The sequence below is a fragment of the Lissotriton helveticus genome, chromosome 3_1 (genome assembly GCF_964261635.1).
Source record: "Lissotriton helveticus chromosome 3_1, aLisHel1.1, whole genome shotgun sequence".
Classification (NCBI taxonomy): Eukaryota; Metazoa; Chordata; class Amphibia; order Caudata; family Salamandridae; genus Lissotriton; species Lissotriton helveticus.
Window position 1 is genome coordinate 1,845,453,171 of NC_136061.1, and position 27,889 is coordinate 1,845,481,059.

At 43.8% G+C, this 27,889-nt stretch overlaps 1 protein-coding gene across 1 annotated transcript in view; it reads right to left on the reverse strand.

The window, feature by feature from the left end:
- The window catches only part of LOC144823889 (mucin-5B-like), a 1,747,676-nt gene that overhangs the window by 1,319,265 nt on the left and 400,522 nt on the right, over positions 1-27,889 (reverse strand). The window lies entirely within an intron of this gene.

Below are 27,889 nucleotides of genomic sequence, written 5' to 3' on the forward strand. Positions count from 1 at the left end.
ACCCTTAGAAGTCAATATGTCTCACATGATACAAATGACTTAGAAAAACCCAAATTCCCCAGACATCTGTGAAATGTCACAGTTACTGAAAACACTTTAAAAGACAGCAAATACAAATATATCAAATCAAGTGCCTCAAATTGAGGTCTCTAAAAGTCAGTCAAAACTAAAGACAAATGTAATGGGGGCACCAACAGTTTCCAATCGGGATTCAGGGGAGGCATCAGATCATCAAAATGCCCCATTGCTGAAAGAATATCTTAAAGCCAGCTAACTGGACATTTAATGGAGCCACCAACAAGCCCTTATGGGATCCCTCAGGCAGAAAATCTAAAATTTGTGGTGTACGTCAAGACAAGCATTACATCCTAGGGAAAGAGCCATCTTTGATGCCAGAGGTCTTACAGGACGACCAGTCCCCCCAATGCCCTGAGGAGAGGTTGCTCCTAATGCACTAAATATCGGCTGCTGTGATCCGGCTGTCTGGAAAAAGCTATCTGCGGTATTGAGGGTCTGGCAGGACTTTCAGCCCCCCAACACCCTGCTGCTCCCAGAGGCCGAGGGGCTGCTGTTACTGCGCTATATAGTGCCTACAGTGTTCCTGCAGTGTGATATATAGCACATAATGTGTTTCCACTGCACAGGGTGGGCCCGTCTTCACCTGTAATCACCCAGAAGAGGTTGGGCTTATCACCCCTTATGGTTCCATGACCAATGTTCCAGAATTATTTTAAAGTACTTCTGCAAGTTGAAAAGTCTTCTTTTGTTTTATTATGGAATTGTCTTATGGTTTAGGGCTGATTGACTTGTGACTATGTTTTTCTCTGTATTGCATCTTTGTCTCCCTTAAGCTATTATGAGGGAGTGCAAATCGGGGCTTATCAAGTCAAATACTGCTAATAAAAATATCTTGAAAGGATTTTTTGAGCTGTATGGGTGGGGTTCTATGCAGAGAAATTCATCTGGTGGAAAGATGCTGGTCTTTTACTCAGGAACTTTGGACCTACCTCTGCCATCTAGAAGTCAACTAAACCCCGTTATGAATGTTCAAAATTATAATTTGGGCCTGAAGTGGATAATGGCTGCAGCCCCTGAAAAGATTTACCCTTTGCCACCACACCTTTACTCGATACCGCCGCTGGGGTGAAACACTATAAATGTGGGGCCATGAATTGCTTGAGGAAATGGCCCACATACAGTTTACCAATAGAAATATCTCATAATTCTTCAAGAACCAAGTTGTTTTACAGATCAGTAACAATCTCACATTCTATTCTATTCTGCTCTTGTAGCACGCATAGCTACCCATGGGCATCCCTGTGCTGATAGTTCAACGCAGACTAGCTAGAGGTACTTAGAGGGAGCTATTCTGGAAGAGCAAAGTCTTTAATAGTTTTTAAAAAGGAATTTCCTTTCAGGATGTGGGGAAGGCTTTTCTAGTGTTAGGCCACATTATAGACAAAGAGCTTCCCTTGTATTTTGCCCTTCTAACTGTAGGGACTTTGGTCAAATGTGTGTTAGATGATCTCAAAGTTCTCTGAGGAGAATAGGAAGATATCAAGGAATGAGAGATCATAGGCCCTTTGTCAAGGAATGCCCTTTGTGGGATATAGAGTGATTTAAATGTAATCCTCTCTGCCACCGTGAGCCAATGGAGTGTGCTCAAGGCTGTTGGCAGATTTAAGTCTGGGATGTTATACAGTGTCCGGGCAGCGAAGTTGTGTACCACCTTCAGTTTCCTTATTGAGGCTTTTGAGGCTCTCAAATAGAGTAAGTTGCCATAGTCCAGGTGTGAGAGAATGTGTGCCTGGACCACCAATCTCTTCAAGGTGGGAGGGAGTGGAGGGAGAATTTTCCGAAGCATCCTGAGCATGCCGTAGCAGGTGGCTGCTAGCTTAGCTGCTTGGGAATAAAAATTAATAGCTTTATCCAGCCGCTTACATAGGCACTTTGTAGTTGTTTTCAGAGCAGGAGGGGGACCCAAACAGCTCGGCCAGCACAAACTCATAAGAGAGTTAAGATTATTACCCAGGATCATAAGCTCCGTTTTGTATCCGTTTAGTTTAAGGCAGGAACTATTCATCCATTTGGTTACTTTCTCGAGACAGAGGTCTAGAGATGCTGGAAGGAGGTCTTGGTTCCTGATATCCAAATTAATTTTGGATAGCCATCTCTGTCACTTATATGACGCCATGATTCAATTGAAAAGCAACAATTCTCATGAGGGATAGGAGCGGCTACATCTAATTCTCAGAGTTTTCCCAGACACAGTAACTCATGACACATAAAGCATGGTCAGCTCCTTGTGACTTAAGCTCCAAGGTACATCGGTCTCATAGTGTACCAGTATGTCATTTACCCACAGCTGACCCTACGGTCTAGTTTTGGCAATGGGCCCAATCTAGCTCACTAGGCAGTGGAAACCACAGGTCACGGTTACCCATTAGTTACATGGAAACATAAGAGCAGGGTGCAAGTGTTTAAAGATGCCCTGTTTGCTCAGAGAGTGGGATGGGTGGGCCCCAGGGAGAAGAACTTTGTAGGTGATTCTATAATTGCTAATAGGTCCAGAACCAATAAAGGCCCAATCCTATGTTGGTAGGTAAGCTACGTCTTGCACCTCACCTGCTTCTAGACACCCTAATCCCCACATTCAATCATAGTTCTGCCCTTCTAGACACACCTATGAATGATTGACTTAGAAAATCTTTGGTGGATAAGGAAAGTACCTTATCTGTGGGTTCCCAGGATCTTTTGACTCAGCAATCCACCTTTGAGCCTAAGCACCCCAAGTTCTGCCTAGTTGAAGTTGACCCTCTGTTCCAAGTGCAATGTCATTCCCTATCAATCAAGCTACCTGGGGTGTTTAAGTCAGTTAAACTATTAAGCTGGAACAATGCTGAGACATCAAGGAAGCTATGTATTATTACATGAAACCTGGACTCTTGGTGACATATTATGTGATGGATGGATGTGTTATTCAGCCCCTGCTATTCCTTCAGTGGCTAGGCAAGCACGGGTTGGTTTAACCTCTTGGTTTTAGACTACATTAGACTGGGTAACATGCTCAATTCCTACCAATTGTGATTATAGACTTTTCACCTTACCCGGCATAATAATTTTAGTATGGTTGTCGATAGTTTGTATAATGGCCTCATTGCGATGCAGGTTGGACTGGCTACCACTGCCCTATCGGAGGCGGTGGGATGGCTGTGGTCATTTCGGAAGCCACAGCACCGACTGCTGGATTACAATGCATGTAAATAGACAGAAATCAGAACACAGCAGTACTACTGACACCAACAGGAAATTATGACAACATGAGAATCAGAAAGGACCAATGAAGCCAATCGGAGAGCGGAGCAGTGGACAAACTGCCCACCCTATTACGATGCATGTTTCTGAGGTGATCCAACCACCTCTTTAAAGCTGGCAGAAAGAGAGGCACAAATATGGATGACAACCGCCTCCACACAGCTTGACACATTCTGTGATGACATGGAGCCTGTCTAACACGTCCTGCTTGACGGTTAAGAAAATTGGCAATAACATGGACTCAACAGCCTGTGAGTGACACACCTAACCCTCTACATTATAGATGCTCTCAAACGTTTTCTGAGGGGCCGCAAAGTGTGATCTGTGGTGAGCCCTAGGACCATATTGATGGTAGCGGGATTGGAGTGGGGCTTTGTGGGTGGTTAAATGTTACAGGATAGTAAATTGTAATAGGATTAATAGGATTGTAAATAAAAGCTTTCCCATTCATTTAGCATCTTGCTGAAAGTTAGTGCTCACAGAAGTAAACAGCAGCCCAGTGCTACTGTTAACCCGGGGGCTAAATGTGAAAGTCAGGAGGGCTGCAGGCAGCCCCCAGGCCGTACTTTGAATATCACTGAACTCTGTAGCAAATTAATGGTCCACCATTAAAAAAGCAGGGAGTTCCTTTGTCTGCATGTTTGTGGGTGTTTCAGCATTATGTGTCCTAGTCCTCATGCTGGGACAACTTGCCAATACATGTGTAGTGAAGCTGAACATGAGGGGCCTCAGGCCGTACAGCAGGCCGGGTGCTGCTGGTGCTCAGCACTGGTAGTACGAAAAAGCATGTGGTTAGATAGGTCCCCATCGGGCTCCCCATTCTAGCAATCACTATTAGGATCAATAATAACATCTGATCTCTGCAGCAGTACCACTCTTCATTGCCTATTATGTCACTTCAAGGAGACTTTTCATTATTCTTTCACAGTCTCATCATGTCAGAATATAAGCTGTTCCAAAATATAACACAACAAAGCCTAGGAGGCCTGATTACGAATTTGGCGGTGCTGCACCGGCTTTGTGCTGGCACAGCACTGCCAAAGCCATGCATGGTTCGCCTACCAGATTACGAGTTCAACTCGTGTCTGAAGTGCTTTTCTTTTGCTGTTCCCATGGCAACGTCCTGAAAATGGCCACTGCAATGGAAACGCGAAGGCATTGAGAGTGAAGTCCATGCCGTGCTGGGAGTTGGGGTGCATACAAACAGGGGGTCACATGTTGTGCCCCCCTGAATGCATCCCCATGACGATGGGGGTATGGGGTCCATGTAAGGCCCCCTTCACAGACATGAAAAGGCTGGCAGTGGGGAAACTCATAATATGCTCAACAGACCGCGGCAGTCCCACCTTGCATATTGTATACTCCTGTCCACTGTGCCATCCCCAGGGAATGGTGGTTACCTGGTGCAGCCGGCACAGCGGAGACGGTCCACATGGCTGCCTTGTAATACGACGTCTCGTAATTTGGCCCATAGTTCTTGCATATTGATCTTATGTAATTCACAACCTGTTACAAAGCCAATAATCCTGGCTTGTCCTAGGTGCAAGGTTACTTGTATCACATATCTGCAAGCAATGGCAGAAGTAAGTAGCAAAATACTAGTCAGGCGGCACACAAGGATAAGCACATATTTGTAGTTTACTGGTCATAAGACATACCCACAACCACATAAGGCATGCCCCTTTCAGAGATCCCCAAGTTAGTCTCAACCCACTTAAAGGCCTCTGCCGCCTGAAGGACCCTGGAAAGAGTTCAGCAGTGTGAGTTGTGTTACAGGCTTTGTAGTGTTCTGGGATATGTCTGTCATTAGTACTGGCAGGTCGCTAAAGCTGATGCTCATAAGGTACCCAACAGACAATACATATGTGCCCACACCTTCAGAGTGTGAAAAGTTTTGAAATCAGCAGCAGTATCACATCAACTGCCACAGATGGAACAGCAAACACACTCATAACAGTCCATACCCAGTGTTGGCAGGTCAGAACAGAAGCATCACCACAATATCATGCAAGGAAGTCAGAGTAGGTTCACAAATAATAATTTAAAAACAACCATTTTTAGAATCTAGTCCTTGTCATCAACAAGTAGGTTGTAGAATCAGATAACATGATGTGCTATGTCACAAGGAGGAATATATGTCACTGTGTGGGACAAAATACCAATCACAGATGTATGGCTCATATGTATGTAAGCCAGGTCCGCATGTACATAAGTCACACCCCAGTGAGAGCCCCCCCCAGTACATATATTCCACTCAAAGTCCTCTTGTGGAAAACAAGAAGAACAGAATCAACCCTGGTGTCACATCACTGTGGACAAGGTTAGGGTCATTGTATCCCTGGTGCAAATATATCGGGCCCGATTCACAGAACTAACTTAAGACAAAATCCTAAACTTACTACCATTTCGGTATTTACAGAAGGCACTTACTCATTTCGGTATTCACAGAAGTTAGGAGTCCTAACTTTAGGACTCCTAAATGCCTTCTGTGAATACCAAACGTCTTAAAGTTAGGATTTTTCTCAGTTTAGGAGTAGTAAAGTTAGGACTCCTAACTTTAGGACTCCTAAATGCCTTCTGTGAATACCGAAAGACTTAAAGTTAGGATTTTTCTCAGTTTAGGAGTAGTAAAGTTAGGACTCCTAACTTTAGGACTCCTAAATGCCTTCTGTGAATACTGAAAGTCTTAAAGTTAGGATTTTTCTCAGTTTAGGAGTAGTAAAGTTTGGACTCCTATCTTTGAAGGAAAAGGGACATCCAATCCAATGGGCAGTCTAGGTACCTCTAAGAAGTGAAATGTGTGGGTTGGGGTTGGGGGGGAAGGGGCTGGGGGGGAAGGGGCTGGGTTAATTTGTGGGAGGGCTGGGCTCGGGATTGGGAGGATTGGGGTGGTCTGTGGGAGGGCTGGGCATTGGATTGGGAGGGTTGGGCTGGTCTGTGGGAAAGCAGGGCACGAGATTGGGAGGCTTGGTCTGTGGGGGGGCTGGTTTCGGGATTGGGAGGGCTGGGCCAGACCATACGGGGTATTCTGTACCCTTAAAGCGTAGTTATGTGTATAGGAATGGTGGGAACAGCTGTAGACCTTTTTCTCTTCTGGTTTTAAGATATGGGTTGGGGTGGGGAGTGAGCCTTTTGTTTTTGGGAGGGAGTGGGTCAGTATCGGGGTCGGTGGGTTTCCTTTTCTTGCATCTTGTGGTTGACGTGGAAGGGCAGGGTCTGGGTGAGATACCAGCTGTTTATGGTTTGGGAAGGAGGGCAGCTGTGGCAGGGAAGAGGTCAAGGGCAAACATGGTAAGGCTTTTGGCAAGCTTGATAGCAGGTGAGGCAAGGGGTTAGGTGATGTGAGGTCTGAGTTGTGCATGTGTGTGATGTGCGTGCATGTCTCTGTATGTCTGATGTCTGTTTAGTTGTAGAATATTTCAGGTGTGTGGGCATATATGATGTGTCTGTGGCTGGTGTTGTGGGTGTGGTGTCTTGGTGTGTCATGTCTGTAGTGGCAGAGGATGTTGATGTGTGCAGTGTAGTGGGTGCAGTGTATTGGTGTGTTGCCAGTAGTCTGTGTCAGTGGCGCTGTGGTTGTAGTGTGTGGGTGTGTGATCTTGAGAGTGGATGTGACAGGGTCTGGGAGTGTGGTGTCTGTCTGTATGTCACTGGATGTGGTGGTGGGGGTGTTTTTCCTTTTTCGGATTCTGTTGGAGTATAGGTAGATGTGTGCTGATCTGTGTGTGCTTTGGGCAGGTTTGGGGATACAAATGGTGGATGGAGAAGGGGCAAGAGGTGTGGTGGAATGCTGGAATAATTTGAAGGCTGTCGAGAGTGTGGAAGCCAGAGCCTGAAAAGATCTCTGTCGGCCTGCCATGTGGGAAACAGCCTTTACAACGAAAGCGTTACAACGCATGCCAATACAACGTATGTCGTTACAACGTGAAAGGCTTGTTCCAGGGTAGGTAGTAGAAGATGTTGGAGTTAACACCAACACCTTCCCTACTGTTGCACACACTGGAGTTGGAACAGTAAATTATTCTATTCCAACTTCCAGCGCACCCCCGACAGCAAGTCGGGATAAAGGAATGCGTTGAAACAGCATGCATTGTAATGGCATGTGTTGTAACGTCATACAACCCTGCCATGTCAGTGTAGATGCCTTCCAGGTAGGCAACTACCTGTGTCAGCTTGTTGCCTTGCTTGTGGAGGGCATTCAGCACTGCAGTGTGACCCACCGAGATCTGCATCAGGATAGCTATGGCCTCCACTCTCAGGGCAGCAGGGGAGACAGTGGCAGGAGCTGAAGTGCCAGGTTGGAAGAAGACTCTTCTCTACGTAGGGGAGTGGGCCTAGAAAGCAGTTTGGGGAGCAGCAGGGAGGGTGTAGGGAGAACGGGGGTAGTGAACATGGATGTGGCGGATGCTTATCCAGGTTTGTCCTCCACCACCAGGGAGTGGCGACTGGAACTTGATAAAGATGATATTGAAAAGCCATATTGTGGCTACTCCTGGGCACTCCCTGCACTCTCTTGCTACTGGTCACCTCTGTGTCAGTGTGTTGTAGGAAACCACTGTGGCAAGCTGGTTCCCCAACTGTCTGGGCCCTTTCTCCCTCCCTGCCCTCAGTTGATGCTGTGATAGGAGTAGAAATAGGTTCAATATAATTGCGTAAGACAACTATATTAGCCTATCAAAACATAACCCTTTACACATTAGCAGGGATAACTACTTGTACCAGGATAAGTACATTAGCTCAAACATTGGTATGAGAACATGCATTAATGCCACATGACCTGAGCACAATCACGGTCTCAGAACCACTGTCAGCTCCATTTGCATGTGTGATCATGTCCCCATTCCACTCTCATGTGTGTAGCAGGAGATATCATCACCCATTCAACCTAGGCCCTTGTACCATATCATAGGTACCTGATGTTATCTATTGGAATGTCCACATGGATACATTATCACCTATTCACACAGGGCCCTGCAATCAATGCACAAAAGGTCAGGTGTCCAAAACCTACTTCATGTAGTACTGCTGGTCAACTGCTAGGGATAAGTATCATCAAAAACTGACAAACATTAATCATGGAAGTGCCCATTCCACACTGCTAACACTTCCCATGACACAGCCTCATTTCTGTCCACAGCCAGATGATGCAGTTGACAGATTCACATGAGTAGCCTATCTATGTGTCACATGTAATACAGAAGATTAATATGGATAGGAATAGGAGCGAAGTGGTGTGAGATTGCAGCACAAATAAACACTGTACATGAGTCTGCCTAGGTACATCCCCAGTCAGGAAACATTTATGTGAGCACACCTTTTCCACATTGCAATTGTCCATGCCACGAGAACACAGAAAGTACATAAGGCTTTGTATTGAGCCCGTCCATGAAGATGTCTGATTAGTCTCCACAAGGGTAGGGGACTCACTGTAAAGTCCATGTTTTTGTGGCAGATTTTCCTATGTATTACTGACTGCTGACACAATCATGTCACATCAACATGTCAGCATATCACTCCGTGACATATAGCACCAGCCGCAGAATGACTGTCTGCACATGTATATCCCACCTGCCTGCATACACCCTTCTCACTGGCATGCAAATAAACATTGCCTAATACAAATAGAATATTCCAATCATGTGTGTCATTGCATAAACATTTTTACCTGCCAGATGAAACCCATCAATGTCATTGGATATGTGTAACTATTTGACCCTACCCCTGCTCAGTATGCCCATCACTCATTCATACAGCCATGTACACATTGGCCAATACATAAATCTGATATATAGAGATGGTAACTTGTCTTGACCCTCAGCTCATGTATGGTACAGGTGTACTTGTGACAGTGCAACACATAAAGGTGTGCATGCCTGCATGTCCACATAAAAACATCTGGCAACAGTAATCATAGCGATCTCATTATACAGTACCATTCCCAAATACCAAGGGGATTTTGTGCATAGTCACTGCACCCAGAGTGCATTGTATGCCATGCCACAAGTAGGTGGTGCACCATCACATGAGACACAGTAGTAAGGCAGCTACACTGCAGACACAATGATGACAAGTGATCTGTATGGAACTACTGTCAAACATCATGGGATAATGTAGGGAAGTTGGGACAATATGCTGCCATCTGGATCTGCAACAATGCAAAGACATGTTTGAGTAGACCTTGCTTAGTTCCTGGTCACATGACCTATAGTCAGAGGGTGAACACCATGCACCTACTACCATACCTACACATGCAACAACACTCACATTGCGTGGGACATAAGTCAGCTTCAAGTTTGCTGGGAAAAAGTTGTCTGTGACAAAATTTAGTTTGCAATGCACTGTTATACTCAGGCCAATACTCCCACCCTCCGTGCTGCTGTCGGGCTCTCAACTTCCCATCTAGGGTAGGCCACCACCAGTATGTGGGCCAACAGTTGGGTAATAATCCGGTGTTCGCCCTTTCTGCTTCGGGATCTTGAGAGCCTACCGCCGCAGGTCTTCCTACCTCTTTATTTTTTTGCAAAGGCAAAAAATGATTGATGCATGTGGCCCATTATAACTTATATTATGACAATACTTACAGATACAATGGCAGAGGCCACCAAATGTATCCCTTCCCATAAAGGATAGCAGTTACTAAATCACATGGGCTACACTTACAGCCAAGAAAGGCATCATGAGAAACTATAAAATGGAAAAGTACTAAATATTATTCTAATGCACGCTATGGGAGGACAACTACAAAAGTTGCAGTGATAATTCATGTAAGAGAGCATGACCATCCCTAAATGTGACAGAAAGAAAAGTATGAGTAATATTGCAAGATATAAAAGAGACAAACACTATATCCCAGGAACCTATGAGCAAATTAGTAAAGGATATTTTACCTAGAGTCCCAAACACATAACAGGGCAACTACCACCTATCCCCCCATTGAAAATATTAATTGCATGAACTAAAAAAGCCACCACCAATACCCCACCTCTCCCCAGAAGATACCACAACATAGAAATATGTGTACAGTTAACAATTACACATAATGAAGAACCTTTCAATTTACATGACAGCCTAAATAATCAGAAACAAATTCTAATATTGTGCATGTCATACCATGAAGGAACGGGGGTACAATTCCAGGAGGACACAATATGTGTCCCCCTGCATGCACCCCAAGGCACAGAAGCAGGTGGGGGCCCTGTTTTGCCTCCTTACTTCTATGTCCATCACCCTTTTCATGGTGGGCTCACTGCATGAAAAGGGCAGTGGAAATGAAAGTTGAAATATGCGTGATGGTGCTACAGCAGCTCCACCAGCATATCCTAGGCCTTTTTTGCTGCATGACCACCACAGGTCCTGGATCCAGACAGAGATGGCAGTCCTGTGGTGATCTGACTGCCACACTCAGAATATTGCGGTGGACACGCAGTGGTAGCACCATGACTACGGCAGTCCTGAGGACCGCTGTACTTGTGATAAGGCCCTTATGATAGCACTAGCCTATGCCCCTTTCACAGAGGTAGCCAACAACTACAATCTACTAATTGAAAACCCTTTCTACCAACAACATGAAGACAAACTTAGTGCCATAATGTCTATTTTGAAGACACTTGGGTTGGCAGACGGCATCGTTTTGGACATACACGTCAACCCAGGAAGCCAAAACAAAAAACACAGTGGAAGGATATCACAATGACTTCCATTCCACACTAGACAGAACTCAACTTACACTCTAAAGATGTATAGAAGCATTATAAAAAGAGCACAAACTACCAAGAAATAAGAATAAAGCAATCTGTTAGTCAAATGTGCCCTAAACTTAGCACACATGCCGCAATTTAAAGTAAAACTATAATTTAAAGTTAAACTCTTCATAAATAACAAAGGACAACATTACTTAGAAATGATATCCAAAAAACGTACTACTAATAAATTGTAACCTAACAAAATCCTCAAAAAGTACCACAAACTGTAAACCAAGACACCAATTTAAAAAAAAATAAACATAATATTTTTTAGATCAGTCATTAACTATTTAATATAACAATATTACCAAGACTCATATAATAAAACATGTAGAAGTAACTATTGCCAACCAAAGTAGTTAAAATAAACTTCAATCATCACATAAAATTAAAGCAACACATAATCCAAACAATTCAAAGTAACAATCACATATATGTAATGCCCGCCAAATGAAACCAAAAAAAAGACTATCTCCCCATTGAAATAAATTAAATATATCATCAAAAAGTTGAATAACTGTTAAAAAAAAACGTTAAAAATTACTGCAAATGTAAAACATATGAAACAGTGTTATAACAAATGATGACAACATTGTCAAGTATACATTATAAATAATATATGATTATTTCATATCTACTAATAAAACATACGTGAAAATAATGTTCAAAGGATATTCATAAAAATGTTAGGAAATGTTTAAAAAATGTAAAATAGTATTAAACATATAAAACATATCAATGTTGTAAAAATCATTAAAAACTGTAAAGTATAAATTAAATAATATATTATATACACTCATTTAATATAGAGTAATAAAACGTGAAAATAATGTTGAAAATATATATATAAAAGAAATTATGAATTTAAAAAATGCAGAATGCAGCACACATTGAAAGTGAAAAAAACATGTCTGCTTTGGGAGGTGTAAAGTTTTGGCGCTGCCCCAGGTTTACATGATTAAGTAATCTCTGGCAGTGTCACAATCCATGTGTGCTGCATGGGAAAATGCACTGTAATGCCCATGAAATACCTCCTCGATGCAGAGTAAGGCAAGGCAGTGACTTGTGCTGCTTTGTCTTACTCCATATGTATGAGGTCATGCAAAGCCGCGCAGAGTGACTTTGTATTGCCCAATAGATATGATTGAGAGGCCTACACCGCTGGAGCGTCAAAAAAGTGATGCTTTGGCAGCGCAAGCCTCTCATAAATAAGCCCCTAAGTGTACTACCCAGAATCTAGTGAATGTTATCTCTCTATTTTATGCTACAATAATAGACCATAATGATCCAACAATCAGAGGGGCTTATCACAAGTTTGGCAGTCCGACCGTCCAAGAACCACGTCTGAATTGTTCATGCCACTGATACACCAGCGATCTACTGTCCGCCAGAGTAGGAGTTGTGCTGTCTGAAATACTGACTGCTGCCAGGGTGGTCTACCTGGCGTGACCACGGTAGTCTGCAATGTTGGCGTGTGGCCCAACGAAGCTGGCAGGTGAGCGGTCCACCCACCGAGCGTATCACGATGGAACAGTCATACTCGTGATCTCCCATCGGTGGACAACAAACAGCGGTTACCCAACGGCAGTTGACTGCGGCAGTATACGCCTCCAAAAAGACACAACAGTGACCATTGGATGGATTTAAAAAATACACACCTGATGTGCTTTGGCAAGTGGAAATGCCTGCAAATCACACTATAAAATACACCCCATGTCCCGACCAGCATCCTTTCCTTCCCAACTACCGCACAGCAAGACAGACAGACATTTTCAGCATTTTTACATACGGCATCCCTTTTTTTCATTTTCCCATTTAATACTCTCCACCACCTGTAATATTTTTTTACACCTTTTTAACTCTATCATGTGTTTGTTTTTCATTTATATACTCACTAACATTTTGTTTACCATGCCTGGGAAAAAAACAAGCATTGCTGAGTAAGAGTTGACAGTCATGATGGCTAAAACCCTTAGAGTAGAGCCACACATTTTGGGTTCCAAGTCCAGCAAACTCCTCTCAGTCGGAAAAATGCAATGTGGGACAGGATAGTCAACAGAGTGAAAGCTGTTGATACCACCCTCCGCATACAGGGTGACATTAGGAAGAGATGGGACAACCTCAGGCTGAGGGTACGAACCAAATAAAACAGCCACCACATGGAGGCTCAGAGGACTGGCATTGGCCTTCCAAACGCACCAACTGTTACCCTGGAAGGAGAAGGTCTAGGCCATTCTGCATATTGAGGGCTTTACAAGAATAAAGGAGGGAGTGGACTCTGGTAAGTTACACTTATCACAATGTCCTGTTTGCTCTCAACTCTGCTTTTAAAATTCTGTTCTTTTTCTACTTTCCTAACATACAGTATTCAAAGTATCTTAGATGTTGGTTTTTCTGTGGCAATGTGTATTGTTGCATATAAGACCACATGTATCCAACCCCATGACATGCCACATGTTGCAATACTGTTTGTAAGTGCAATACCATCAGAATATCGATCCAGGGCTCATGATATGACTACAAATGTAAATGTATAGTCTATCCCAAATGCATGTTGCCAACAGCTATAGTATACTGATCATTTGTCAAGTGTTGCTAATGTGTGACTGAAGTGACTACAACTGCCATGAGGCTCTGCGACTGTAACTCTAACAAACACTTCTATTTCACCATCTCACTTGTCTTCCATGTCACTATTGAAGTTCACTAGTCAGGCAGGTTACCATTACTCAAGTGTTGCTAAAGTGAAATTATTGGGAATTTGACAATGAAGTGAGTACAACTACCATGAGGATTTTTCACTCCATCTATAACCAAGATGTACATTCCTTTTGCCCCTTCTCTATTGACTCACATGTTACTACTGAATCTAACATACGTATTATTCAAGTAACCATTTGGCAAATGTTGTTAAAGTGAGACTGAAGTGACTGCTACGACCATGAGGCCCTCTCACTCCTACTCTAACCAAGATACTAGATTCTTTTTGCCCCTTTTCAATTGTCACCCACATCACTGCTGATATTCATCACTCATCATGGACTGTGTAAGGTTCAGACAATGCTCCACTCAGATATATGGCTGAATACTTTGCTTGATGGTGTCCTGAACCCATCAACTGTAACTAATGATGGCATGAGTGACGCCATAACATCGTGTACCCCTAATATATGTGAGCCATGAATGAAACTCAGCTGGTTAGCAGTGCCAGCTGACCACTAGGCTCTGCACTTCTCACATAATGAACAATGCTAAATATACCACCAAGCTGGGTGTTTGCCTGCATTAGACACAACTAGGCCTTGGAATGGACTAATACATATTAGGACCACATTGTGTTTATTGCAGAGTTTTGGTCATGGCATGTCTATCCCTAAAGTCAAATGCCACATATCTGCACAGCTATAGAGCTGATGAAGTCTACTACATCTACTGAATCAATCAATCAATTTTATTTGGTGTGTAAACCATAAAAGTAAATTAGTCATTAATGTAAAAATCAATAAATGTTATACATGAAACATCGAATATAAGACCATTTTAAAATAAATAGATCATCAGTATATATCAAACATATCTTCCTTGTTCCAACTAAAACCATTGCTTTATATTATCTAGTTGATTATACATATAATAAAACTTACACAGAAAAATTGACATTTATACAGCTCCAGACCTCCTTGTCTAAAAAGGGTAGGCATTTACTAAACATATCAGAAGAAAATATTCCACCCCCATTCCATCCTTAATTTGGTTTTAGTATGATTCTAAGGTATATTTCCATCATCTGTCTCAGAATGCTTTAGCAATTTTGACCTGATACTCCAGCTCCATTGGAGATATTTTGCTACTGCACAGACAAGTCTATTCTTTTGTCTCTACCCGGAAGAGCCTTAGCACCACTACACATTGCTTAGCCCCCAGTTGCTTACAGTTAGGGAGAATCCGGGACATCCTGGGTTTTACCTAAGCAGAGCAAAAGAAAATACAGTGCTGCTGGTTCTCATTTGGATACTGGCATGACGGACAAGCCATGCTCTTGTCTATCTTAGATTTCTATTTTGCACAGAAGGAATGCAAAGGGAGTGTGCTGAAATGTAGTTTTACAAAATGTTCACACATGCTGTGGGATTTTAGATCTAAGAGGTAGCAGTTAAAGCTCCTTGCCTGATATTGCTCATCTCAGTTGCCCATTTATGAGCTTAAAAAGCTTTTTTAAGTGCAGCCTTGTGAAGAATCAAGGGGCAATCATAATCAGTCAAGGTTTTCTCGAGGACGATTTGAGAGAGTATCTCTCTAATCGACCACATCCAGTGGATCCTATGGTTCTTGTCTTGGTGAACCCCTTTGGGAGTTGCTATTTGTTTTGTTAGCTCTCCCTGGGAGCCCCATCTGACCTGCACATAGGTGTCCTGATGCAATCTCACTATAATATTCAATAACTCATCAGGGACCCCATTATGTTGTAGCACACCCATTAGTTTTTGCCTGGGAACTAGATCTAATGCAGATTTAAGGTCCACAAAATAAGTCACCAGGCATCCCGTCTAGACCAGCTGCTTTTCCTGTAGCAGCACATTTGATTGCTACTAGGGTTTTGTCATATGGTAGAGTTAGTGATGATAAAGATGATGGGCATAATTGTAGAGTTGGTGGACATGCTTCCGGTCCATGAACTTCTGGGGCACACACCTCAGAGGCTAGGCCCACTGAAGAGTCAAATAGCTAAAATCATACCGTGCCTCAGGATGGATGTTATTAGCTAAGTGATCTTTGGGGTTCTACATCTTTGGTATGCTGCCCCTTCCCCCCCCCCCCCACATTGGCTACCAAGCACCAGAATTTCTTACAGTGCTTAGAGGTCTCAGCTTCTTATAACTCATCCTGAATCCTATTTTCTCAGCTGGCATGAGCTGTGACCTGGGCCCATTAATACAACTTTCGCTGAATCCTCACTTGCTCCGGATGCCTGCCTTTTAGATAAAAGCACAACTATTGTTTAGCTGATTTGCATTCCTTATTATACGATCTAGTAAAGGCTTTGCCCTTTTTAAAATACTTTTTTGTGTTGCCTCTGTATAAAGCAATCCCCCAAGATTTTAAAGAGCTTCACATGAATTTCCTCAACTACCTGTCACCGAAACTGTGAGGCGACGAGTTTGTCTCAATGGCCTCCTGCAATGCCTCACTCATAGCCACTACTGTTTCTGGCCTAGATGCCACAAAATCCCATTTAAGCCTACATTTATCATTTAATAGATTTAAATATATAGAGCAAGATATTGTAATATGCTCCTGCTGGACAATCACATTTCCTGACAATTTGCAGACTACAGCATTATCGTCACAATCACATCTATCATTTGTCATGCTATCATCAACAAATTTTAATGATGGGAAGGAAAACTAAATGTAATCTATCCTGCTAGAATGATCAATTCGATTGCATTCATGTGAAGCCTGTCAATCGGATTTTGTCCACCCATTCCCGGAGCTCAGTCCACAGGCTAGTGTAAATGAGAGCATCTGATATGCTACCTCTCTCCATCTCTTCACAGGTGGGATCTCAAGAGAGGTAACCCCCTATTCTTCTATCTCAGTTAATAAGTGTCACTGTCCAGAGGTTCAAATGCAGTATTAAAATCACCAGCAATTATCGCAAAATCATATGTTTTGCGCTGCTCCCTATGCGCCCTCAGCTGTTTCAAGACTTCTCCACCTACTCTGATCCGCCTATTATACACAGTATACAGGTAGATGAGATGCATATCCATATCAAGAGGCCACCAAAGAGGTGTCACCTTCCAGTGCAGGTTGCAGGTACAAAAACATTAAGAAGCCTTTTTCTATTTGCAGGCTAAAAAGGCCCAAGTCTCCTGAAACAGGCAAATAGCAAACTGGTCAATAAACACACCCCAGTCAGGGTCACCAAACTTGGAACACAGACTAGCCACGCTCCAAGACAAGATATTTATATTGGATAGCTTTCAGATTTGAATAGGTGTTGTAAACCCCTCTGTTTCTTTAAAGAGGATACTATAAACAATTCAGGATTTCTAGAGGTGTTTAAATACTGCGGATGGCCGGCAACCATAAAAAATTCCATATGTATGCCTGTTATGAAGATGCTCCACCCTCCCAGTTAGTCCACCCTAGAGATCCCCGAATCACTGTCCCTATCTCTGTTAACAAAGGCAGATGCTGAGGGAGCAGGATGAGGTGGCTCAAATTTGAATTGCATTTGAGTGCCCATCAGTGGAATTTTCCTAAGTTCCAACCCCACAAGCCCTTCTACCATTTTAGGGTCCTTAAGCCAAATTTCAATATAGTCAAAGGGCCCCCCCATTATATGAAGGGTTGTTGGATCACTTGGTGGATAGAATATCTTCATGTACTAATTAGCAGCAATTCCGCATCTCTCTTCTATAATGAATGCATTTATTGGATAAGGAATCCTCATCCTACCTCAACCCTGTAGCCAATTTTGGGACTTTAGTCAAATACACACAATTCAATCTCTTACTATATGCTTCATGGGTCTTCCAAGGCTTATAAATCACACCTTCCTGCAATGGATATGAGAGGAGGGACAAAGATACTCGTCTAGAGGCCCCCCAACACTAATGATACTTATGTTTCCATTTATGACTTGCATTCTAGGGCATAAAGATTTCTTAGAGAGGAGCTGAACCTGGGGAGGGGGAACATAATTCATTTATGGAGCTAAACACATAACATATGTTCTGTGGAGTGGGTAGGTTAGCGACAGTTATCCCATCCCTTTCTTTAAAATGCTCCACTATAAACGTTGAGTTTGCATTATTGGGAAGAACAGACTTCTTATTATGCACAATTTGAAGAGTCTTACGTTTATCAACCTCTGCTGACACATTCACCAGCTGTTCCCTCAATTCAACAATCTCTTCCTACATTTCCTACATCTTCTGACTGTCAACAAATGTCTAGTAAACAACTTCAACTCCACGCAAATAGATGACAATACTCATCTCTATCTATTTTCTTCCATTCTAGGTCTCCATTTACTTTGACACAAACAAGGTGGATGTACATACCTCACTTCCAACAGTAACAATGTTCTTGATCTCTCAGCAGGCAGATCCACCACTGCACCTGCATAGAGGTTGGAAACCAAACCAAGTTCCTCTCCACGCCAGGACCAAACCCTCAGTGATGGCAATGCTCCTGAGGAGGTAGACGTGAATGACAATCCTGGCCTATATGGTCAGCCTGGGCTTACGCCAACAGTAGGGTTCACTGTGCCTATTACAACACCTCCCACCACTGCTGACACATCACAGCCAACTACTGCTCTCCAACCTGTACACCAAGCACAGTCAGTACCATCCTTTGCACCCCCGTCCTAAATTCTTTGACTGCAAACACCACCCCAGTCACAGAGGAACCAGGACCCAGTGGAAGAGTGCAGCCTATGCCAAGGGCACAGGGCCATGAAGGTAGGTGTAGTGGGAGGGTAACTGTGGGCCAGCAGAGTGATCCCACTGAGGCCATGGTCAATGAGGCTGCCATCTCCCAACTCCTGCGAGTTTACCAGGACTCCCAAAGTGTCATGGGCCAGGTATTGGCTTAAATCTAGGAAACAATATGGAGCTACAAAAGGAGAAATACTGGGAGGTTGCTGACATCCAACCCTGAGGTGGTCGGTATCCACACTGAAGTGGCTGCCATCCACACTGAGGTGGCCAGAACCCACATTGAGGTGGCCGGCATCTGCACCCAGGTGGCCTCCCTGGTTAGGGTGCTGTAGGACAATAACACACCCTCTGCAGGGCTTTGACACCTTCATATATTCTTTGTGTGGTCCAATACATCCACACCATCAACATATGCTGCAGCCACAGTAAATAAGGCCCTGTCAGAGTATGACACGGCTGCAAGCGTCCATGTCTCAGCAGCTCCAAGTGTTTCTCTGGCAAAAAGTGGGGATATCCACACAAAAACCCAGGAGCTCAGGATGGCAGGTCAACCACTGTAGGAGAGTAGGGTCTGCTATCCTATGGTCACCCCAAATATTTGCTTTTTGCTTCACTGGTTTCTGACTTATTGTGGCTGTGGGCCTGCTAATCAGACCCAACAGCCTGCTGTTCTCTCTCTAAATTAATGCCAATGCACTCTAGGTGCATTACCAATTGGAACTGGTTCACCTTATAGGCCCCTGTAACAGTGTACCCTAGGTACCCAGGGCATAGGTGTATCCAAGGCATACCAGGGGCTGCAGCATGTATTGTGCCACCCCTGGCCTAGCTATTTGACACAACTGGCTGATCACTCAGCTGGGGTAAGTTGGTGTAATTGATGAAGCAAAGCTTCGCATATTTTGCGGCTTGCCGAAATCAAGAACCTCGTTTATGTATAACAAGGTAATAAATGTACGTCTTACTAACATTTATATTAAGTTTGAGTAAAGTTTAAGACGCTTGCCTATGTGTATTTCTAATGAATTTAATCCATGTCCTCTAAAATGGCCGCCGCTTGTATTTTAGTTACTGCGCATGCGTCAGCCACACTCACGTGTCCTGACGCGTCTGCAGAAGTGGAGGGAAAATTATGCGCATGCGTAATTCATAGCTGTGCTTATCATGTGGTACTGCTCGTGCCACTGCTCTTGTGCTCGTCTCAATGTAGCTAACACTTAAATGCATAAGTTTATTTCTTGATGATGAGTTAAAAGTACAAACTCTGTGATGTGTTTTCATGATGACATTATTATGTATTAATTTGTTTTCGCTTACTTTTCATGTACCGCGGGAAATGGGGGTCTGAGTGAGAGGAGAGCCATATTGGGGGTCCCTTCTGCGCCTGTGCGACATTCGGCAGCACGAGGGACCTTGGCTGATGGAACATAGCCAGCTGGCAGTGATGGGCGAGATGCTCCTGAGAAAGTCACCTCTGCCCTGCGAGAACAGCGAATGTGGCTTCTTATATGATACATTGTATTTTTGCGCTACTGTTAGCTCATGGGAACCCCAAATCTGCTAGGCGGTACCCAAATATGTTAATGAAGGCTTCAATTCGTGTATTGTGATTGGTGTGTTACCCAAACCCTACCTTAGGACCAATCGAAATTGAGGGATTCTGACACTTTGCAACATTGGGGGGTGGTACACTGTCCCAAAACTGTATATCTACCCTGGGTTCACCTAGTGAACCGTCCGACTTGTCTGGTTTAGCTGACCTGTCACTGACCCAACGCACTCAATAGGTGACTGAAGATACAGAGCGCTGCGGAGCACTCTGTCCGAATTTGACCATAGACTAAGGTTTTACTGAACCTTAAAGTGCTGGCAAGGCACTTAACTGGGAGTTCGCTGACCCAATCGGGGTCTTGATCGATAGCTGCAGAGCGGGTGGAGCGCAGGCGTTGCTTCCGAACTGTGGGTTCCGGTCCTGTCCTGAAGAGGGTCCTGTCCTGAAGAGGGTCCTGTCCTGAGGGTTTACTGTCCTGAGGGTCCTGTCCTGATTCCTATTCCGAGGGTATCCTGTCCTGGGTGTCCATTCTGCACCTGCTGTCCTTTGAGGGGTATCCTTCCTTGAGGGTTTCCTGTCCTTAACTGACCCGTGGCCAGGGTTTGGTTTCCACACCTTTTTCTAGGTAAATATTACTCTGAACTTCTTAAAATTCTTGCACCTTCTGAATTTCTAACTTTTGCTTGAATAAAGTTCAACATTGCATATGTTATATTTCCATGCCTTTCCGCAACTATTGAACAGTCATTTATAATTTTGCAAAGTTATTCCTATGTCTTCTCAATTGTTAGAAATTATATTTTGCATAGCAGTGTGTCATTTTCTGATATGGTCTAGAACTTCGTTGCCTAGATTGTTCAAAGGTCCCTTCACCTTAAGTGAAGCGTGTTATTCATTATAAGCTCTCCTATAGTCACACACACATAGTCTATCCCTGTTTAGATAATACTGACTTGCATAGTATCTTTTCTCGTTACATTGTATTAATACTTTGATGATTACTCTGTCATTATTTCTTTCTGCCTATGTGATTTACGTTATCTTGGTTATTGATTGCCTTATTTTACTGTATCTCATGCAAGAAAATATTGAACTTTAGATAAACATTTTAAAACTTCCAGTTGTCCGTGGTCATTTAAACAGTATTTGAATGTTATTGGTTGGGTTTGTATTTTGCTGCTTTTCCTTTTACAGCTAGCTCCCTGATTCATTGTGGTCATTAGGCACCTGCATCGGTGGATGGTAAGTCGGGTGCACTGAAATTTGGTAGCAGGGAACACACACACCAACTTGATAGAGCTCGTGAAGTCACCTGATCGATGTATATGGTGATTTGAAAAGTATATGGGCCCTGAAGCCGGAAACGGCGAAAACTGTTGGTCGGGTGGCCTCGCGCGCTCTATCAGTTTTCTAGTAGATCAGAGGATGGTTAGGGACTAGCTAAAGGTTAGGCAGGATTAGTTGGACTAGTTAAGTCGGAAGCTGCTATTATATTAATGCTGCTAAAAGAGCGGCTGTTCTGAGGGAACTGATCACTCTCTTGTGAATACGCTGCTGAAATTTATGAATTACTGTATTGTTATTATTCTTGTTCTTATATTGTTATATGTACTAATCCATGCAATTGTCAACCGTCTTGTTTCTTGTTGTCCGAACTCCCCGGGGAATTGAAAGGGCAAGTGGTGAATAGAATCCATTGTCCTGAGGTCACAGGTTCGAGGAAAGTTAGGTGCAGGTTAGGATAACCGGGAAGCACTAACTAGGGTTTTCTGAATACATGTGTGAATAAATGACAGTAACGGGGTTCATTAGCAAAATTCCCATAGTGGCGTAACCTAGTAAGGGTCACATCGGAAGAGTAGCAGGTTCCTCGGAGCTAGCGTGAAAGCAGAGGGGTCCGCTGAGAAACCTTAAACTCGGAAAATATCCCGGAAAGAAGTGGATGAGTTTAGGGGAATAACAGGTTCACCGATGCTAGTGTGAAGGGTAGGCGGAAGAGATCTGCCCGCAGCGAGTGAAAAGTAAATGGAAGTAGTTTACTTGCAGTAATAGAATTCTTTCTCTGTCTAGACACTTGAGCACTGTGGCGAATGTGTATTTGTTGTAAAATAACCAAGCACTGAGCACTTTAAAAGAAAGAAAGTTTCCGTTACCTTGTGAAGGGAGGGAGTCAGTCGCGAAGCGCCTCTGACGTCACTCTGTGCCGCGCTGGGATTGGTAGAAGCAGCGGGCGGGTAGCGGAGCTGAAGATTGTAAAGGAGGGGTGAGCGCCAGAGCGTGGGAACTGTCTCACGAAGGGGCCGCGCACCCATTGGCGGAGCTTATTTTGTGTCGCGCACCCATTGGTTGCACGAATTTTCTAAAGAGTATTCTGATTGGAGGTAGTTGGTAAACAAAGTTAGCGCAGAAGTCGTATGTGGCACTCGCGGACTACAGAGACGCGACCTGATCCAAGGCATCTAGGGTTTGAAAGGGATCAGTGGAAGGCTAACAGATACGATATTATGTACGGAACCAAGAGAAAAATGTCCCTTGTAAATAAGGTGAAAAATTATTTTAAAACGGACAAACCGATTAAATCTAGGGAAGGTGTTCTTGTCCCAGCACCCAATACTCCCGCCTCATTCATGATGTTTGACCGAGGGTACAATACCTGTGTGTGGCTGGAGAATTGGGTGAAGTACACAAAAGATGACGGAGTATTGGCTTTTCCGTTAGATGGTACTTTCAATGGTAGGATCTTATTTAATTTAAGAACCCGAATGAATGAACTGCATCCCAGACCGAGACTAACGCAGTATGAGGCATTAGAGGAATGGGAGATTGAGGCTTTTGAAAGAGAAAGACCCCGAATGGACAAGGGTTTGACCAAGTGGTACCCCAGGCTGAAACAGGAGTCCAGGGATAAAAGGATGAAACAGTGGAGACAGAGCATGATTGTTGAGGGTCTGTTTCCCATGATGCCGGCATGTCATAACATTGGAGCGGGTGAGAAAAGTACTGAAAAATGTAAGCATTGGGGGGCCCTGGGGGAATCAGATGATGAATTAATAGATGACATCTGTACCAGGAGTCCGCCACCTTACAATGAGGGAACCCGACCTTCCAGTGTAGGAGATGTTCCCCGACGCCACTTCCTAAAGGAAGAAGACAGGTCCCTGGGACTGGGAGGGGGTGGTCAAGTATTGCCCTATCCTGAAAAACCCGAACTGACGGAAACTAGGGACGTATATCCCAAAGTGCCCGCAAGTCAGGAAGAAAATTATTCACGTACGAAAACCTTTTTTCCCCGACCCTTGTATGAAAGCGAAGAGAAACCCTCGAATTCAGGACTGCCTTTTGTTCAACCTCCATATAGGGAAGAGCGCAGGTCCTTTAATACTGGAACTTTATTCCCGAAACCAAATTATGGGGGAGGACCAAGTGAAACGCATCCTACTGCCCCGAGTTTTACTCCTCTGCCTACTGCCCCGAGTTTTACTCCTCCATTGACCCCACAGATATTACATGACACAACTCTAAGAAGGGTACTAGTGGAAAAGGAGCAAGAGGCTCTAGCTAGACAAAGAACAGAAATAATTCAGAAAATTTCTCAGATAAATACCAGTCCTGAGGCATTGACTATTCCAGTAACTATTGGACCGGTGGTCCCGTTATACGGAAATGGTCAGGGAAATCCGATTACTCCAGTCATGACCCCAGTCATAGCAACCCCGAGACAGGAACCAATCATCATAGATGATCAGTCCAGTGAATGCGAGTCTGAAGTTGCGTTTTTGGAATTGCCAAACAAACAGACTGGAAAGGGAATACAACAGAAGTATAATCCTTTTAATACAAAAGAAATTAAATTAGAGACAGCAACAGGTACTAGGAATGTCTCTCTGGTAACTCCGGATGAAATTGAGAGTTGGAGTCGTGAATTAGAGAAGCAGACTCCGCAAACAAAACCTTTAGACCTCTACAAGCTGAGGGTCGAAATAGAAGAATTAATGGCAGGAAATGTGGGGTTGGATCGATTAAATACCTACTCTGAGGAAGAATTGTCGTTCATATGTAAAAGCTTTACAAGGAACACCAGAGTGCTCCACGAAAAACTGACCGAAACAGCAGTTAGTATGGGGGTAGATATTTCAAAATCCAAGCCCTTACAGAAACCGTACAGAGCAGACTTCTCAGACAAAGATATAGAACACCTGAATGTGGCAGGGAAGAAGTTGCAGATTAAAGAATTAATGGGGGTACTGCAGAAATGGGGAGATGTGGAAAAATGGAGAAGCAGGTGGGCGAAAAAGAGGGAAGAAGTTCGCTCCCGACAAGTGACACCCGAGTTTGCTTTAAGAGAGGTAGAAAAACCTGAGCAGTTATGCCCCATGCGCGAAGTTCCAGGAGGGAAATATGTGCATGTCCCCTGGTCTAGGCAGGATATTGTGTCCTTCACGAACGATTTTCCAAAATTACGAGAGAAACCAGTTGACTGGTACCGGCAAGTGGAGAGGTTCGTGAAGGTACAGAAATGTCTGTGGAAAGACCTGGATGGGTTTTTCGACATTGTGGTTCCAGTAGATTTATGGACCCAGTGTAAAATAGCCATAGATTGGCCCAGTGAGGAGTATCCCAGAAGCAAGGAAACAGGAGAGCCATCAAAGGATGTCATGCGAAAATATGAGCAGGTAATTCAGCATTTGAAAGAAAAGGTGCCCGCAAAGGAAACTGATTGGACAAAAATAGATAGAACAACACAGGAAAGGGACGAGACAGTGCACTCCTTCTATGAGAGGTTATTGCAGGTATTTAAAACATACAGTGGTATTGACAACATCGACCTGAAGGATATGACGCACTTTATTTACAGGTTTGTAAATGGTTTAAGACCTGAAATTTGTCAGTGGATAAAAGACAATAAAATCTGTTGGCATACTAAGAAAATGGATGAGGTCCTGCGGTACGCTAAGTACTGTGAGGACGAGATGGCAGAAAAGAAAAAGGCCCTTAAGGAAAAGGTTATGTGGGCTCAGGTGAAGCTCGCAGAACAACAGGAAAAACAATTGAGTAACATGGTTAAAAATGCTGAGAACAAAAGTCCTGGGGGAGGGGGTGGAGGAAAGCCCCGGCCCAAATTTAGCAGGGAAGAGGCTATGAAAAAATTTCCCTGCCATCAGTGCGGCGAAATTGGACACTGGCGAAACGAGTGTCCCCAATTAGTCGATGTTAATGAGAAAACTCCTGATTTAATTCCACAGACGCAGAAAGAAAGACCAAGAAAGACTCAACCCCAGGTAAAAACAGTTCAGGTGCCTCGAGCACCCAAACAGGTATACAGGGGAAGACAGGCAGAAAATGAAGAGATAGAGGTTTGGGAAAGCGGGGAGAACAGAAATACAGCAACTTCGCAGTATCTGCTGAATGATACCTTCCTTTGTAATGAGCAGGACTGACGGGGCCTGAGAGGGGAGGACGAGGAGTGCGTACTTGGCGCTTCCTTGCCGGTAGACCAGTCTGGACCATATATTGAAGGAAAGGTTGACGGAAATGATGTCACCTTTCTGTTGGACACTGGCGCTACCCGTTCTACTGTGAGAACAGTGGACGTTCCAAACCTACCCCTCTCGGGAGAAAATATCCAAGTAGTAGGTGTATCTAATCAATTGATTAGTACTCCTGTTACCGAACCAATGGAGATTTCAATTGGAAATTTTAAACAGATGCATAGATTTGTCGTCTGTGACACCAGTCCAGTGAATCTACTGGGACGTGATTTGCTGTGCAAAATGAACTGTACCATCTTTTGCACACCAAAAGGTGTTGAAATACAGACCCCAGATGAAGACGGCATTTATAAATTATTGTTGCTTAGACCTGACTCAGAAATTAAAAGATTGACCCTGCAGGACTTGCCCCAAGAACTACAGGAAGCCGTAAAGCCAGAGGTGTGGGATTTCACTGGAAAGGATGTGGGGTTGATGAAAGATGTGGACCCCATACAAATAGCCATCAAGGACAATGCAGTATATCCTAATACTAGGCCCTACCGAATGAATGCTGAAGTGAAAGCAGGTGTCACTCTGGAAATACAAAAATTATTGGAAGGAAACATCATACAGGAAGTGATGAGCAGCCCGTGCAACTCACCGATTATGGGCATCAAAAAGCCTAGTGGCAAGTATAGGGTAGTGCAGGACCTGAGAAAGGTTAACAAAATTGTAGTTCCTTGCTGCCCTATTGTCCCGAACCCTGCAGTGATTCTGTACCAGATTCCTTGGGATGCTGAGTGGTTCACTGTGATTGATTTGTGTCATGCATTCTTTTCGATACCCCTGCACCCCGACAGCAAATTTCTTTTCTCATTTGCCTTCGAGGGTCACGTGTATTGTTGGAACCGGGTCCCTCAAGGGTATACAGAGAGCCCCTCTATCTTTAATCAGATCTTGAAAAAATGTCTAGAGACTTTGATCTTACCTGGGAACTCTGTGTTAGTCCAGTACATAGACGACCTTCTACTGGCGTCTAAAAGTCACCGGGACTGTGTAGTTGACACCATTGCCCTCCTAAATCATCTGTGTGAAAAAGGGCATAAAGTGGCCCCTGACAAACTACAGTTCTGTGCAAAATCAGTGAAATATCTAGGACACCAGATAGAAAAGGGTGTCAGAAAAGTCACTTCAGAAAGAGTGAGAATAATTCAAAAAATGCAGTTGCCCCGTACTCAAAAAGAAGTCAGAATGTTCCTGGGTGTATTAGGGTACTGCAGGCAGTGGATTCTGGGATTTGCAGCCTTAGCCAGGCCCTTGATAAAAATGACCACGAGAGGAATGCCAGATGTTGTACAGTGGGACGATGAAAGTCTAATGGCTTTCACAAGATTGAAAAACTGTCTGTGTACAGCCCCTGCGTTGGGAATGCCAGATTATTCCAAAGAGTTCGCACTTTTCTGTGACACTCGCGATAATTGCGCATTGTCTGTCCTGACTCAAGAACATGGCACGACCAGGAGGCCTGTGGCCTATTTCTCTGCCACACTGGACCCAGTAGCTGCTGGGTTACCAGGCTGTCTAAAAGCAGTAGCTGCTACCTGTGCAAGTTTGGAACAGAGTGAGTCCATTGTCATGGGACATCCTGTGACTGTGTATGTTTCACATGGAGTGGTAATTCTATTGACCAGAACTAAAACACAGTATCTCACCCCTAGTCGGCTGACTAAATACGAGAGGATTCTTGTGGGTGCAGCAAATGTGAGCATTGTAAGGTGCGGTATTCTGAACCCTGCCACTTTACTCCCCGACCCCTTGGAAATGGAAGGTGGGGATGATGATGAACATGATTGTATTGATCTGACAGAGTTCAGTACCAAGCCACGCCCAGACATAAAAGAAGTACCATTGCCTGAGCATGATAAAGAACTATTTGTGGATGGTTCCTGCCTAAGACATGAATTAGGAGGCTTGAGTGCTGCTTATGCAGTAGTGTCTTTCACAAAAATTGAACAAGCAGGTTACCTATATAACATCAAGTCTGCACAAGTAGCCGAATTGATAGCCATGATAATGGCTTGCAAAATTGGGAAGGATTTACGCATAACAGTGTATACTGACAGTCAGTACTGTTATGGCGTTGTGCATGACTTTGGCCAATTATGGCTACAAAGGGAATTTATGACTTCCTCAGGTACTCCCATTCGGAATGCAAAGATTGTTCATGACCTTTTAGAGGCCATCCAGTTGCCCAAAGAACTGGCAGTGGTAAAATGTGCTGCTCATCAAAGGAGCATGGACAGAGTATCACTGGGAAACGATTATGCTGATCGAGTGGCTCAATGGTGTGCCAAA